At 42.3% G+C, this 14,717-nt stretch overlaps 1 protein-coding gene across 2 annotated transcripts in view; it reads left to right on the forward strand.

Annotated features, from left to right (window-relative positions):
• The window catches only part of Mxi1 (MAX interactor 1, dimerization protein), a 58,589-nt gene that overhangs the window by 34,395 nt on the left and 9,477 nt on the right, over positions 1 to 14,717 (forward strand). The window lies entirely within an intron of this gene.

Raw genomic sequence — 14,717 nt, forward strand, 5'->3', positions numbered from 1 at the left:
TTCCTTCCAGTTTCCAGAGATACGAGGCCTTCCTTTGACCTCCCTGGGAACCAGGTACATACCATACATGGTGCATATGCATCCACAGAGGCAGAACAAACACTAAAGTAAAACAAAACCAGCAAAGCAATGAGAAAATTAGAATATATCTTGGGGGGGGGGACGGGAACATGAGTTAAATACTGATAAACATGGATTTTTTAAATTACTTCATCTTTATGAATGTGGCTCTTGGTAGGCCTCCATTAGAAACCTAGCAAAAAAGCTTTTATCACAAAAGGCTACTTAGTACTATGGGTAAGAACTTTTAAAGTCTCCAAGGAAATTGTATTTATTAATGCATCTTATCTTTGACTTAATCACAGTATAAAGGTATGAAGGTGGTGTTTATCCCTCCTGTGTTACTTTGCTACACTGTCTGAGTTGTTTGATCTAGTGTCCCACTGTGATGGAGATATAGAACTTCACAAGTTGTACCTAGGACCCTCCTTAGGTGTGTTCCACAGTCGTCTGCTGACAGTCTTCACATCTGTCTTCTCAGATTACTTCTTCTCCTCCTCTTCCATGTTGTTTGTCTCCTTGTTTTCTCTTCCCCTGTTCCCTGAGGTATCACTGAAAGGTGAAACAATAACCTTTCCAAGACACATTCTTCAAAAGGGTTTCTGTCATTAGCAATACAATCCTACTTTAGCAGCATGTGTAAGAGAGCCAGTGCATAAAGAAAAGTCGGATTCCATGGCCTGTACCCTCCCTCACAGGGAGATGTACTTCAGAGAGGGGTACTTAACAGCAAGCAGCATAAGACTGTCTAAATGGTTATCCTAGACGGTTACCACGGTAGCAGTCAACAGCTGTTATTTCCAAGGCAAGTTCTTCTCTACATTGTGGTCAACCTGGATTTTGCATCTTTTTAGGGTAAGTAGAATGCTGGCTTTGCTTCCCATCATCTTTAGAGCTTGACCTTAAATGAGGAAAGTTATTCAGTATCGAAGCAGCAGTTCAGTTTGTCTTTGTCCTGAAAAGGTAAATTCTTGGAGTAATTTGTATTCTTGACATTTTGCCACTATACATATACATACTGTGTATGAAAGGTTACTGTGTGTATGAAAGGTTACTGTATCACCTTTCAGTGATACCTCAGGGAACAGAGGAAGAGAAAACAAGCAGACAGACATATATATTACATAATATATAATATTCATTTCAGAAGGAATATTTTCTCTTTAGTTCAGTCTAAAATCCTTACATAAAGCTCTTTGAGTTAGTGGGGTTTTTACTGAGGCAGAAGAGTCACAGTGGTAGAGAAGTTCCAGATGGTTCTCTTAGAGGCCTGAGATTGCTGCAGGCCTGGGTTCTGGCCTTGAAGAGACAGTAGCTGACAAATGCTGAGGTTCGTACTCCTAGATCTCAATACCTGACAGTGGAGACTTGGGGCCAGGGACACTGTAGTACCTCGTCAAGATCTCCATTACCCAGATGCCTGCATCACGCACTAAGGACCTTTCAGTAGTTTCCGACAGGTTTTTGGAGGTCTCTGGAGCTGGGTTCCTCCTAGCTATGTGAGCTGCTGACATGTGAGCATGTGCTACCTGTGTACTGTGCTTGTGTGTGTCATTCCCACACAGGCCCTGACAAGGGAAGCGGGGCATTCTCAGAGGCTCCGCATTCCTTAGGGACCTGTGGGGATCACCTCATGGTAAACTTTGAACTCAGGGTATTAGGAGTTACTGTGTCCTTGGCTTATGAGTTCGGTCCTTTGGCAGAGAAACTATTCAATACAGATTTAGGGCCACTTCATTGGTTTTTCCATTTTCTTAATTTAAATTACTAGTGATGTTTTCCACAGAGTCAACAACTTTAAAGGACGTTAATGGTCGAGAACTTGGTGCTGACTGCAGGGGAGGCCGTTCAACCTTAGCAGCTGCCGTTCCACCGAAACACAAGGCTGACCCTTAGTACAGCTTTGGCGAAGCTGGGACGGCCAAATGAGGACGCTGGAGTAAGAATGCTTTGCTAGGCAGAGGGAGAACGGCTGGGAGAGAAGAGAATTGCAGCCTGTGACCCTGTCCGTCACAGATACCATGCTTACATTTATTATCAGTCTTTTCTTCAGTGATGATCAATCACTACTTGGCATTGTGATACATAAAATGAAGACTAGGACTCAGGCCTCACCCTGTATTCTTAAGGTTAAAGTCATCACGGTTTGGTATTTGTAGGCCGGCCGCTAAGTGGTGTTACCTAGTTTAGTGACCAGCTAATGTCAGGTGCACTGCTAGTGTTTTCAGACTGAAAACAGGAACCCATTAGTGGTGTGTGATTTTTGTGAAGGGATAGAACAGAAAGCACCAGAGCTTGTTTTATGGAATAAAGGTAAAGGTTGAGTTATAAAAGCCACTTAAAACCAATGCCTATGTTAAAATGGTGTCTGTTGTAGTAAAAGAAACGACTGGGGCACCGAGAAGAACGTGTGCCGAACTGTGATGCGCTAGGAAAGCAGTCAGTGTGAATGGCCGTACAGAAGCAGGAAGTTGGCATGATGCGTTACATCCATGGCCCAGCAGGATGGCTCCGTGGTTAGAAGTGCTCCCCCCCCCCCCCCCCAAACCTGACAACCTGCACTCAAGCCCTGGACCCCATAGTAGAAGGACAGAACTTCCTCTTTCGGAATTGTCCTCTGACCTCCACCTGTGCACCATGCACATGCGCCCATACTCTCACATACATCATATACACACAATAATAGTACATTTTAAAAGCAAATTAGGTCCAGAAAAGAACATCCCATGTTGACAGTGGAGAAGAGTCTGTCAGATTAGTACCAGGAGGAGAGACCAGAAACACAGCTTGGACTTAGATTGCAGAATGGTGTTTTGGACTTTGTTTTGTTGGCAGTGATATTTGAGGCTTCTGTTTGTTTTTGTAGTATTGGGAATTGAACCCGAGGGAGGGCCTCAGGCTAGGCAAGCGTACCAGTGAAGTGATTACTCAGCTCAAAGGATTTGGGTTTTTGTAGGGTAGATGTAGCGTGGTCAGAGCATTGATAGAGGAGGGGCCTTCCTAGCTGGTGATGTGTGCTTAAAACCACACTCTCCTTAGAAGGTAGAGGCAGAAGGGTGAGGACTTGAAGGGCAGCCTGTACTACGTAGCCAGCCTTTGGTATATGAGACCAGATAGGAATGAATGATAAAATGTAGCCGTAGAAGACAGGAGACCAGGTGGGGTGCTTTTGAGGTGGTCTGTGAAGTAATGGAAGAGCGAGCCAGCACTCAGGTGCTCTGGAGAGAGCTGAGGCGAGTGTGAGAATTGCTTTAAAGAAGAATGTTTATTCTATTTGTTAACTGCTCCTCCTCAGCCTTTCCATTCACAGAGCAGCAACTGTGATCTCCCCAAAGATCATGACCTTTCTCTCCGTGTAGTCCTTTCACTGCTTCCCAACTGAGTCACACAGAAGCTCTGTCCCCATCTCCTGTGGCCCAGCTGATAGGCACCAGCCCACCTCACAAAACACCATGCTTGCTCCCAGCTGGGGACTTTGGCACTTGCTGCTCCTGTGGTTCTCAGTCCTCAGGCCATCTCCCCCATGCCGCTGTGAAGGCCTGGGTTCAGACATGTGCACACTGTCTATTGACCTGGTCAGTACATCCAGTCATGTCTATTAATGAAAACTGAGGAATATATGAAATAAAATGATTTCATAAAGGAAGATGGAAAATTTAACGAATTACTGAAATGTAAACAAATTTTGTAAACAAAGTTTACAAGCGGTAGCATTTTAAGGGTTGTTACCTGGCAGAGAATGAGTCACCTTTTCTGGATGTTCTTGCTCTTTTTGTGTGTAATACACAAATAAGAGCTGGCAGAGGTAAGAGGAGCCAGTGTCCTTGATGAAGAATACACTCTGTGAGAGCTTGCTCCGTTTCTATCCTATTGTGAATTTTCTTATGAAGAAAACCTGCATTAGAGTGAAAATCCCAGACATAGTCTTAAACTCTTTTGTCTTAAATGTTTGTTTTTCATTTTGATCATTTTAAGACAGGGTCTCACCTCGTACCCCTAGCTAGCCTGGAACCCCCAGAGATTCACTTGCCTCTGCTTCTTCCTCCCTGCTGAGATGAACGGCACCTTAGAATTTTGGATGTTACGTTTACCACAGATGCTTGGTCAGGATAATAAGGGTTGTTTGTTTTGCTTTTGTTTGTTTGTTTTTTCCTGGACTCTTACCGTGTCCCTGTGGACACTGAGATAAACTTGACTTTTCTCTCGGCACTGGCCCTTCTTATACATGCTGCTAAATTAGAATTTTATTTCTAGAGACCATGGATACCACCATTTCAGTATCATCTGACTGTTTAGAATTCCGTGATGGGAGAAGCATTTCTTACTTGTTTTTAGCTGCAGATTCTGAGCTTGCAAACATTCTGGGGTTGGGGGGGGGAACATTTGTTTTATTAGGAAAAGCAAAAGCTGGCTAAGCAGAACTTTGAGTGACGTCCCCACTGATAGTACCTAAAGCACAGTTAAAGTGGGCTTCTGAGGCTTTCTCACGTTTGCCTCTCAAAGCACAATCGTATTTGTGTATGTAAGTGTGTGAGGAAGGCACATGACAGAAAAGGACACTTGTCATAGTGGCACTCCTGGTAATAGGGAGGGGAAGATACCATGTTGCCTTTATTTTTGTTCAGAGTCCTTGTAGCAAGGGAACTTAGTTGTGAACCTAAAGTTCCTCTCTCTTGACTATATGCCCCACCAAGCTGGTTAAAGACAGCTATGGTAGAAGCCTAGCTCCCCTAATTCCCAGCTAGAGGGTACCCAGGCACATATAAACTACATATTTTTCACAGAGTCTTTCTGATTATACACTGTGGCCTCTGAACTCTTGAAAGTAGTCTGTGCTACTTTGTATCTTTAGAGAGCATATGTCCTAGACTGTACACACTGCAGGCACAAGAGCACAGGCTTCTGTATCCAGCACACAGAACCTTGCCCTTAGTTTTCAGGTGCCTTGGCCAACAGGTACCCAGGGAATTAATCTGTAGGAGGTCACATCTTTTGTTAGATTAAGGAAAAAGCCAAATGCTAAGTCAAATTTAGCTATAACTCCTCCTGCTCCGCCTGTTCTTGCTTCTCCTTGTCGTGAATCCTGCTACTTCAAGATAGAAAATATTTTAGGAAGACACAAAGCGAGACTTTTGCAACCCTTGAAAACATCTTCCCCGTCCAAGGAAAATAGTTTTGTTCTCTACCCCTGCTTCAGAGAGAACAGTCTGTCCCCATAGGATATTCTAGGTAATATGACCCACTTAGGAAGACTGTGGTTAACTGTGTTTCATAACGGGACGTCTTTTCATGTGGTGTATCATGGGACAGTGCCCCTAGAGTAGGGAGGTTTTACAGATGCTATGGTACATTGTCTTTAAGTTTCAATTGGTAGAGCTAACCAAGTACTCAGTTATAATCTGACTCTTACTATAAATGCCATAAACACCAAGACCCCTCTTTTTTTTGGTATGAAAAAAAAACCACACATACACACTTAATCACATTATTTTATTCTTTTGAGCCAAGTTCTTTTATGTAGCATAGACTGTGCTCAAAGTCATTATTTGGCCTAACAACAGTTAAGAGTTTGGCTCATTTAGACACTGGTGGATCAGTTTGCCTCAGGTGAATTGATGGGCTGGAGAGGTGTTCAGTGGTTAAGATTCTGTACTGCTCTTCCAGACGTCCTGCGTTCTGTTCTCAGCACAGAAACCAGGTGACTCACAGTTGCCCGTAACTCTGGCTTTAGAGGGATTAAGTGCTTCTGGTCTCTCTGGGCACCAGCACTTATTATCACACAAATACACATACTTAAAAGATTTTCTTTTTAAAAATGAATTAGCATTACCTATCATTAAAAAATTTTTTTAAAGTCGACCAATTTTTTAAATAATTTATTTATATTTTTCGTGCATTCCTTGTCAGATCCCCTAGAACTGGGGTTACAGACAGTTGTGAGCTGCCACATGGGTACTGGGAATTGAGCCTGAACCACGTGGAAGAGTAGCCACTGAGCCTTAACCGCTAAGCCCTCTCTCCAGCCCCTGATTTTTAAATTTTTAATTGGTTGCTGGAGAGGTAAGCTCGACAACCTGGGTTCAGTCCCCAGGAGCCACATGGTAGAGAGAGAGAGAGAGAGCTAGCTTCCCCAACATGACCTCCACATACATGCTGTGGCCCATGCTTGCTCCACATACCACACACAGGTAACATCCATTTTAATTTGGCCTTAGAATTTGCCATAATAAAATAACAAAATTCCTTTTGTTTAAAGATTGTCAGGGAAGTAGGTGGCAAGATGGCTCAGCAGCTAAAAGCACTTGCTGGATCTAAACTCAGGTCTTCATGGTTGCACAGCAAGAGCTGCTAACCAGAGCCATCTGTGTGTGTGCAAACACGTGCCAGTGAGCTTCAGGTATCCACTTGACTGTCTCTACCCACCTCTTCCTGCCGGGCTAGAGTTGCAGGCATCTGCCACAGTGCGCAGCTCTTGGGTTCTGGGATCTGAATTCAGTGTCTTGTGTTTGAGTCATAGACACTTGAGCCATGTCCCAGCAGCAACCCTGGTGTTTACAAGATGTCGTTTCAGTGTGTGTGTGTGTGTGTGTGTGTGTGTGTGTGTGTGTTTGTGTGTGTGTGAATTCTGGAGATCAAACTAAGGTCATCAAAGGAATAAGGTAGAAAAAGATAGAGGAGGACACCTGATACCCTCCCTGGCCTTCACACATGCACAGGCATGTGTGTGCGCACACACATACACACACATGCACACACATGTACATCAGCAGCAGTATTTTATTTTATAACATTCAAGTGAAATAGAAGTATTTTTTTAAACATTAGCTTTGAGAACAGAGCCCCTACCACTTCAGTTTTAAAATATTGTTTTTCAAAGGATGGTCCTTTATTGGAGAATCTTTTGGAAATGGTAATAAAGATCTTTATTCTACTTCTGTCTAGAATTTTTTAGTTTGGATTGAGGAATCTGGATTATAAACATGCCTGAACTTCACTTTGCAAAAGTGAAACCCTCTATTCAGGGATTCTCAATGCTCTTGATAGAGTTTGGAGTGTTTGAGCACAAAGAGGTTGGGCGTTGCTCTGGGTTCCATAGTGGGTAGTAATAAAACAGCAACTTTACTAGTCCCAGTAAAATACAATTTGATCTCTGCACACCGCTTCTGGCTTCACATTTAGAGGTAAAATAAGTAGGAAATTGGAAAAAAAAAAAAAAACCCATAGGTTTAATATCTTTCTCAGACTCCTTGGGTTTCATTTGAAGTCCCTTTGAACACAATCTAGGATGTCTATAATAGTCAGTGGTCAGGTATCTATGCTAGTATGTCCTGTATACCATTAACCTCAAGATCATGTTTTCTGATCTGAAGTCTTTGGTAGAAACAGGAGTTTATTTGAAGTGGCTTAGTTCCTGGTACTGACAGACTATTCAAGGCAATTACAAACCAACACCAACAAGCACTTACCAGGCACTGTTCTCTGCTAGTCACTAGAGAGAGACCAGAAGTCCTGGGTCCTGCTCTCGATTATAACCTAACTAGGTAGAAGACAGATTTTATTACAAAGCCCCTGTAAAGAATATAATTACATGCTGGGCTGTGTGTGTAGCAGACGGGAGTTATGGTAAACGCATCGTGGGGGGCTATTGTGGATGAAAGCTGGTCTCCACAGCCTAGTCATACATGTTTACTTCTGTGACCTGCATGGTACTCCAGGGGTTTCCAAAACTAGTCTTATGTTTCAGTATGCTTGTTTGAACTCAAGTCTAGTTTACTATTTGCTCTGAGGTGAAGTCTTATCCACCCAGCATGGATAAGATAGATAGGTCCTGAGTATTTTCAGAGAATGTGATACAACCTTTTTATTCTTTAAATTTATGGTTGCTTCTCAGCTATGTCTGTAACAGCTAAAATGCAGTCTTTGTTTTTTAGACAGGGTCTAACTATGTAGCCAATGGTGGCCTCAAACCTCAGTTTCCCAAATTCTGGGATTATAATTTATTTATGTTCACTTTTCTATGCATTGGTGTTTTGTATGTCTGTGAGGGTATGATACCCTGGAACTGGAGCCGCAGACAGTTGTGAGCTGCTGTGTGTGTGCTGGGAATTGAACACAGAGTCCTGTGGAAGAGCAGCCAGTGCTCTTAGGCCTCCAGGTTCTGGAATTAAAAATTCTATTATCATGCCAAGTTTGTAGTTAAATTTTTTAAACTGAAAATAATTCATTTTTTTCAGTATATTCTGGTACTGGTTTGCCCGCCCTCATCTTGCCCCAGGTCCTCCTTACCCTTCTAACTCCAGGCCTTCCTTCTCTCTCTCTCTCTCTCTCTCTTAAGAAAACAGGCAAGCAAACAAAGACAAAACAGAAAAAAAAGAAACAGCACAGAAATGTATCAGCAGACACACATTCACACAGGCAGACACACACACACAAACACACACAGACAAATACATACACTTACACACAAACACTCACACACACAAACATATACATACACACATTCACACACAGAGACACACACACTCACACACACAGACAAACACACACACTCACACTCACAAATATGCACGCACTACACAGAATGCTATACTTTCTAATATATTGATCCTGAAGTGATTAGAACAAGTCTGGCTCATTTAAAAGATACTAAAACTACTTGAGAAAGATTCAGACTTCCTAACCTGGAAATGCAAAGGCTAAATTAAAATATGTGCATAATTTGTAAATTGTAAAAGAACACAGATTTTTTTTTTTTTCATCAAAACCATGACTAAAATTCAGGAAACTTTAAAGCCTAAAGGAGAAATTTCAGTTTTTATTTTTTTAAAGGACAGTCCTACCTAATTCTCGATGTATGTTAACTATAAAGGGCCTTATTACCACAAGTAAAAACAGATTTAAATCCATTTTTTTAAAAAAAGGTTTATTTATTTTATGTATTTGAGTACACTGTAGCTGTCTTCATGCACACCAGAAGACGGTATCGGATCCCATTACAGATGGTTGTGAGCCACCATGTGGTTGCTGGGAATTAAACTCAGAACCTCTGGAAGAGCAGTCAGTGCTCTAAACCCCTGAGCCATCTCTCCAGTTCTTTAATCCATCTTTTAAACAATGTTTTGAGGCTTTATAAGAAAATGAATGATTATATAATGTTTGGGTCATGGCCAGGCCGGACGCTCTCTGAGCTGTCCCATGCATCAGTGCCACTGGCAAGCGCTGTCGTCTTGGGCATTTGGACCACTGCTGGGCCGAGGATCGTGATGCCCATGTGTCTTTACACTTCTGGCTCACTTTAGTCTAGCACAGTTCACAATTATTCTTTTATAGAATGGCTTGTATTTTGCAAAACTATAAAAAAAATGAGTCTCTTCCAATTAAACTTTTTTTTTTTTCAATTAGAAATGTCACCTTTGCAGGTCAAATATAACCAGGATAGCGTGGGCTGAGTGAATTGTAAAGGTGAAGGCTCTTCCCTCCCTAGAGCAGCTGGAAGCTAAAACTCTCTGGAACGTGGTGTATTGCTGTATGTCGCTGAGTCACATGAGGAGGGAACGTGGTTTTCTTGGCTTATAATGTTAAATTCTGATGTTTTAAAAAGAAGAATCGGGTAAACAAATATTGAGTATTATCTTTTACCGTTTCAAAGGAACCTGCATATATCTTTGAAGATAAGAGATGTTGGCGACCCTGAAATCTTTCAGGATTTCTGATCCTACAGTATTTGAAAGGAAATATGAACAGATTGGGCAAACACAGTCTCTAAACCTTGCTGTATCTTTTAGTTAGAACAATAGTTTTTATTTCTTGTTGTTCTGGTGTATGTAGGCCATATCATCTCCCAGGATGAATGGCAAGATTTTGACTGGCTACCCTAACAAATAGAGCAGCTGTCCCTCCACTTGGCTTTTCCTTTTCCTCAAGTCCGTAGAATTACATTAGTTTTTCTATGCAGTTCTCCAGAGCTCTTGGTGTAATCAAAGTATACAACTATTATTGTCAATTAAAAAGAAAATCTTCCTCGTAAAGCAAACTGTGTAGAAAATTAACAGCATTGAGCTGAGCATGGACTACGGGCGTTGTCAGCTGTCCCTCATCCATGTCCCCTGAAGAGTCCAACTAAGATTCAGACAGAAGTAAACAGAAGCCAGTCAAACACTGTTCTGACAGTGTGTTTTGTTATGTGTTACATACATGTGTATGTATATATGTGTATGTGTGTACGCATACACACACATACACACACAGAGGGAGAGGGAGAGGGAAAGAGTATTACGACGGTGTGCTTCGAATCCCTTACTTGACTCAAATCTTTAGGTCATTGAAGACCTCTCTCCTGTCAGAAAAAGTTTAAGTCCTTTGGGGTTTTGTTGTTGTTGTTGTGTTGTTTTTACATAAAAAGTTTCTCAGTTCATTCGTGCCTGTCCTGGAACTCACTCTATTGACCAGGCTGGCCTCAAACTCAGAGATCCACCTGCCTCTGCCTCCTGAGTGCTGGGATCAAAGGTGTGTACCGCCAAGCCTGGCTTAACTAAGGAGTGAGTGGTCCAGACTGTTGCCAGGTGTTCTGCAATGCTAGGCTGCCCTCAAAAGAAATTGAGAAAGACCTTTTCATTTGGGCTCTTTGTGGTCAAGGGACACAGGACAATGAAAGATAAAACTCACACAGTTAAGTAATTTAGAAATGAGACAATATATCAAAACATCAGTTCTGTGTCATTACCAAGACTGTGGCATATCTTACATTCTGTGACTTTTACTTTTCCAGAGGTTCTAAATGGAATTAGAATTAAAGTTAATGCTTTAAGTGTGTGAAGCAAAACACATTGGCCAGCATTTGTTCTGTGTTGTCCTTTTCCCGCCCCAAATTTCCTCACCCCTCTCTCCCCCCAGACAAAACCACATTTTGATTTGGGGAAAATTACAATAAAATGGATCTTTAAAAATGACCCCTAGCTAGCGTGACTGAGCTGGCGCGTGTCCAGTGTCACAGCATCTGCCATCTGCTGAGGAGCAGGCATGACTCCCACTGTTGGTCTGAGCTCTCCCTTTGAGCTCGCTCTTCCTCAGTGCAGACCAAACATTCACATTTCCAGGATGCATTAAGTCCTCAGCTTGCCTTTGTTCATTTAATAAGACATGGGCCTCGTCCTACATTTATACACCCCTCAAAATGAGTGGTTACCGAAACACATCTGAGAAGTGCGGCCCGTTTTCAGGATCTGGGTTTCTGTTTTCATTTCTAGCTTCTAAACGGTTAAATTAGAGAGCAGTCTTCAAGGCTGTCTGTGCTGTGGACGGTCTAGGATCGCCACTTTATTGGGATCAGTAACAGTTTCATTTCTCTGTCATCCTAATAGTAATTTGAAAAATAAAACAGTTGCACCTGGCTCTAGACTGGAGAGGTGGCAGGAGAGGTAGACATAAAGCCATGTGCATGTGAAGAGAAGACAGTGCCTCACAACAGCTTATCACTGTGTCTCCCGGCTGACTTGCCAGCACGTAGGAAGTCTGTTTTGGTTTCAAAATGTACTTTACCCCATGGTTGCTGGCAGGGTACAATACTATTGACATCACTGTGTTTCAAATAGAAGATTAACAAGCAGCCACTGTTGAGATTGCAGATTGCTTTCCCAGCCCTTGTGAGAGAATGCTTTTTCCTTTGGACAGTAATACTTCTCAGCCCCTTGGTACCATTAAATCAGCCAATGTGAGCTGCCAGGAAAGGGATGAACACCAACAAAAAAAGGCTAAAGAATAGAAAACTGTTAATAAGGCAGAAATCTTTAATCTGTTTCCAAACTGATGTGAAAGATAATTAAAAAAAAAATTCTCTCCCACCCACAGCTAAGTTTTGACAGTAGTCCAGGTCCAGCGCCGATCTCTCCAGAGAGGACTCTCCTTTCCCTCCACCCAAATCCCTGGACAGTTGCCAAAAGAAAATAAGCTATTTTGTATTTAGAACAAATTGCCACTGTTTTCTCCAGCTATGTAGCCCTATTTCCCAGACCTTGAAACCTGGAATACAGAAAGTTCTTGTGTGTCTGAAGAAATATGCTGAATGAATGATGAAGCTAGTTTTTGTTTTTGTTTAAAGAAAAGAAAAGAAAGTCCCCAACACCACCAAATCCTTATAAACAGATAAGAGGGGATGCGGGCATAGAAACTAGATTTAGCTCAAACGCACTTGAGTGAACAGCTTCTGTGAAGTCGCTCTGAGGTTCCTGGTTGGTTCCAGTGAAGAGCATGTGCTTCTAGAACAAGATCTTAATGATTTTTTTTATTATTATTATTTTTGAATGAGTCAGGCTGGCTAAGTTCGTGAAGCCTGGAGCCAGGCATGGTGGCTCAAGTCTAGAAACAGCCGCAGCAAGACGGTGGTGAAGAGGGAAAGGCTCCATGAGATTCCCAGTTTAAAAAAAAAAAAAAAAAAAAAGTTAATTTCCCTTTAGAGATGAATACAGAACATTAAAAAAAAAAAATCGTCTGTGTATTCCCTCACTAGCATTGGGAACCCCCTGTAAAGAAAGATTATGTGGGCGAGATGATAACACATTCACAGGCAGGCAGAGGATCTCTGAGTTCGAGGCTAGCCTGGTCTGCATAGTGAATTCCAAGATTGCCGGAGCTATGTAGAGAGTCCCTCCCTGTCTCAAACAAAACAAAATATAAAAAAATAAAAAAAGATAAGAATAAAGCTGTCGGGGGGGGGCGCTTTATTATCATTTCCTTCCTCCACACCACTAAATACAACTTTTTGAGGCGTTCCTCTAGTGCCTGGGTTTCAAGCTGGCTTGCTTTCTCTTTTTCTCCTTCATGGCTGCCTTCCCGCCGTTGTACTTGTACCTGTTACTACTGCTTAGACTTAAAATTCTTTTCAAGTGTGTTTGTTTTCATCTTACCTGTATGAGTGCTTTGCTTGCACGTGTGTCTGCACACCATATGCATGCCTAGAGCCCGTGGAGCAAGTGCTCTTAACAGTTGAGCCATCTCCCTGGCCCTTGAACTTAAAATTTGAAAGTTAAAAAAATTAATTTTCTATTTTCTAGAAGATAAAAAGTCAGAATCTTGAAATTGACCAAAAATGGACTTTAACGGACTTTAATTTCTAAATTTCATCGGGCAGAGCTGTGGTAACCCATTATCATTGTAACTACTTTCTTTATGGGTGCAGCTTTTAAAGTGTGTGTGAGTGTGTGTGTGTGAGTGTGTGTGTTCACGTGTGTGTGGTGTGTGTGTGTACATATGTGTCTCTCTGTGTGGTGTGTGTGTTCGTGTGTGTGTGTGTGTGTGTGTGTCTGTGTGTGTGTGTTCGTGCACGTGTGTGTGTGTGTGTGTTTGTGGGAGGGGGATGGAGAGAGGAGGAAGGAGAGAGACAGAATGAACATGAATATATGAAATGTGGGTGCCTGTGGGGTCAGAAGGGAGCAGCGGATTCCCCTTTGGAGCTGCATGAGGTTAAGGGTATTTGTAAACTACCTAGTGTAGGTGCTGGAATCTGAATCCCTGGTCCTCTAATAAGCAGTAAGCCCTCCTAACTGCTGAACATATCTCCAGCCTGTCAGGAGAGCCATTCTTTTGTTTTGTTTTGTTTTGTTTTGTTTTTTGTTTTGTTTTGTTTTGTTTTTGAGGCAGGGCTTCTCTGCATAACAGTCTTGGCTGTCCTGGAACTCACTCTGTAGACCAGGCTGTCCTCGAACTCACAGAGATCTGCCTGCCTCTGTGTCCTGAGTGCTGGGACTAAAGGTGTTCACCGTAACGCCCCCGAGCATCATTCTTAAACCCTCTACTTTACTATGTTTTAAAAGAAACATCAGTCTAGTTAGGAGATGAGGTGAAGCCTGCCAGTTTCTCATTTTCTGGTAGATCACACCATAACAGACACTGGTGATAATAATTGCAGCAGATTCAGAGTAACACCATGTCCAGGGCTCTGGTTCTCAGAAGCAGGGTCTACACAAATACTATCCTAACATGATTGATTATACTGTTCAGAGACTCCAGAATTGATTATCACATCAACTTTGGCAAGCCATATAGCGTTCCAGATGCATGTACAAATAATTATTTCTTCTCCTTCCTATGTGCTCATTCTGTTGAATATTGGAAAAATTGAAATAATAAAGTATAATTTAACCTCAACTAGAATATGCTGTGATTAGGGCTGGGAAGATGGCTTAGTGGTTATCTTACCTTGCAGAGGACTGTATTCAGTTTCTAGCGTTTTTGTGATCTACGTCAGGATGCTCTGTAACCAGACCCAGGAAATGCAGTGCCACCTTCTGGCCTCTGTGGGCATTGCACACACACGGTGGTGCACTTATTCACATGCAGGCAGCATGCACATATAATTAATATGCGTAGTATTAATTATCTGAAGGCATATGTAAAGGGAGGTCACATGAAGGGCATAGTAGTTTGACTGGGCTCAATGATGATAGGTGTGGTGGCACACCCCTGCAATCCCGCAGGAGACCCTGGATTGAGAGCAGCCAACCTAGTTTACAGAGCAAGATTTTAAAGGCAGACTGGAGTTAAGTGCTCAGCATTTGGACAGTGGAGATAAGGGCGTTCTGTGGGATGGCAGGGGTAGAAGCACGTGGATGTGGACGGTCTGCACGAGACTGTGAATCACGGGAGCTATGGCAGACAGATGG

The sequence above is a fragment of the Arvicanthis niloticus genome, chromosome 1 (assembly GCF_011762505.2).
Source record: "Arvicanthis niloticus isolate mArvNil1 chromosome 1, mArvNil1.pat.X, whole genome shotgun sequence".
Classification (NCBI taxonomy): Eukaryota; Metazoa; Chordata; class Mammalia; order Rodentia; family Muridae; genus Arvicanthis; species Arvicanthis niloticus.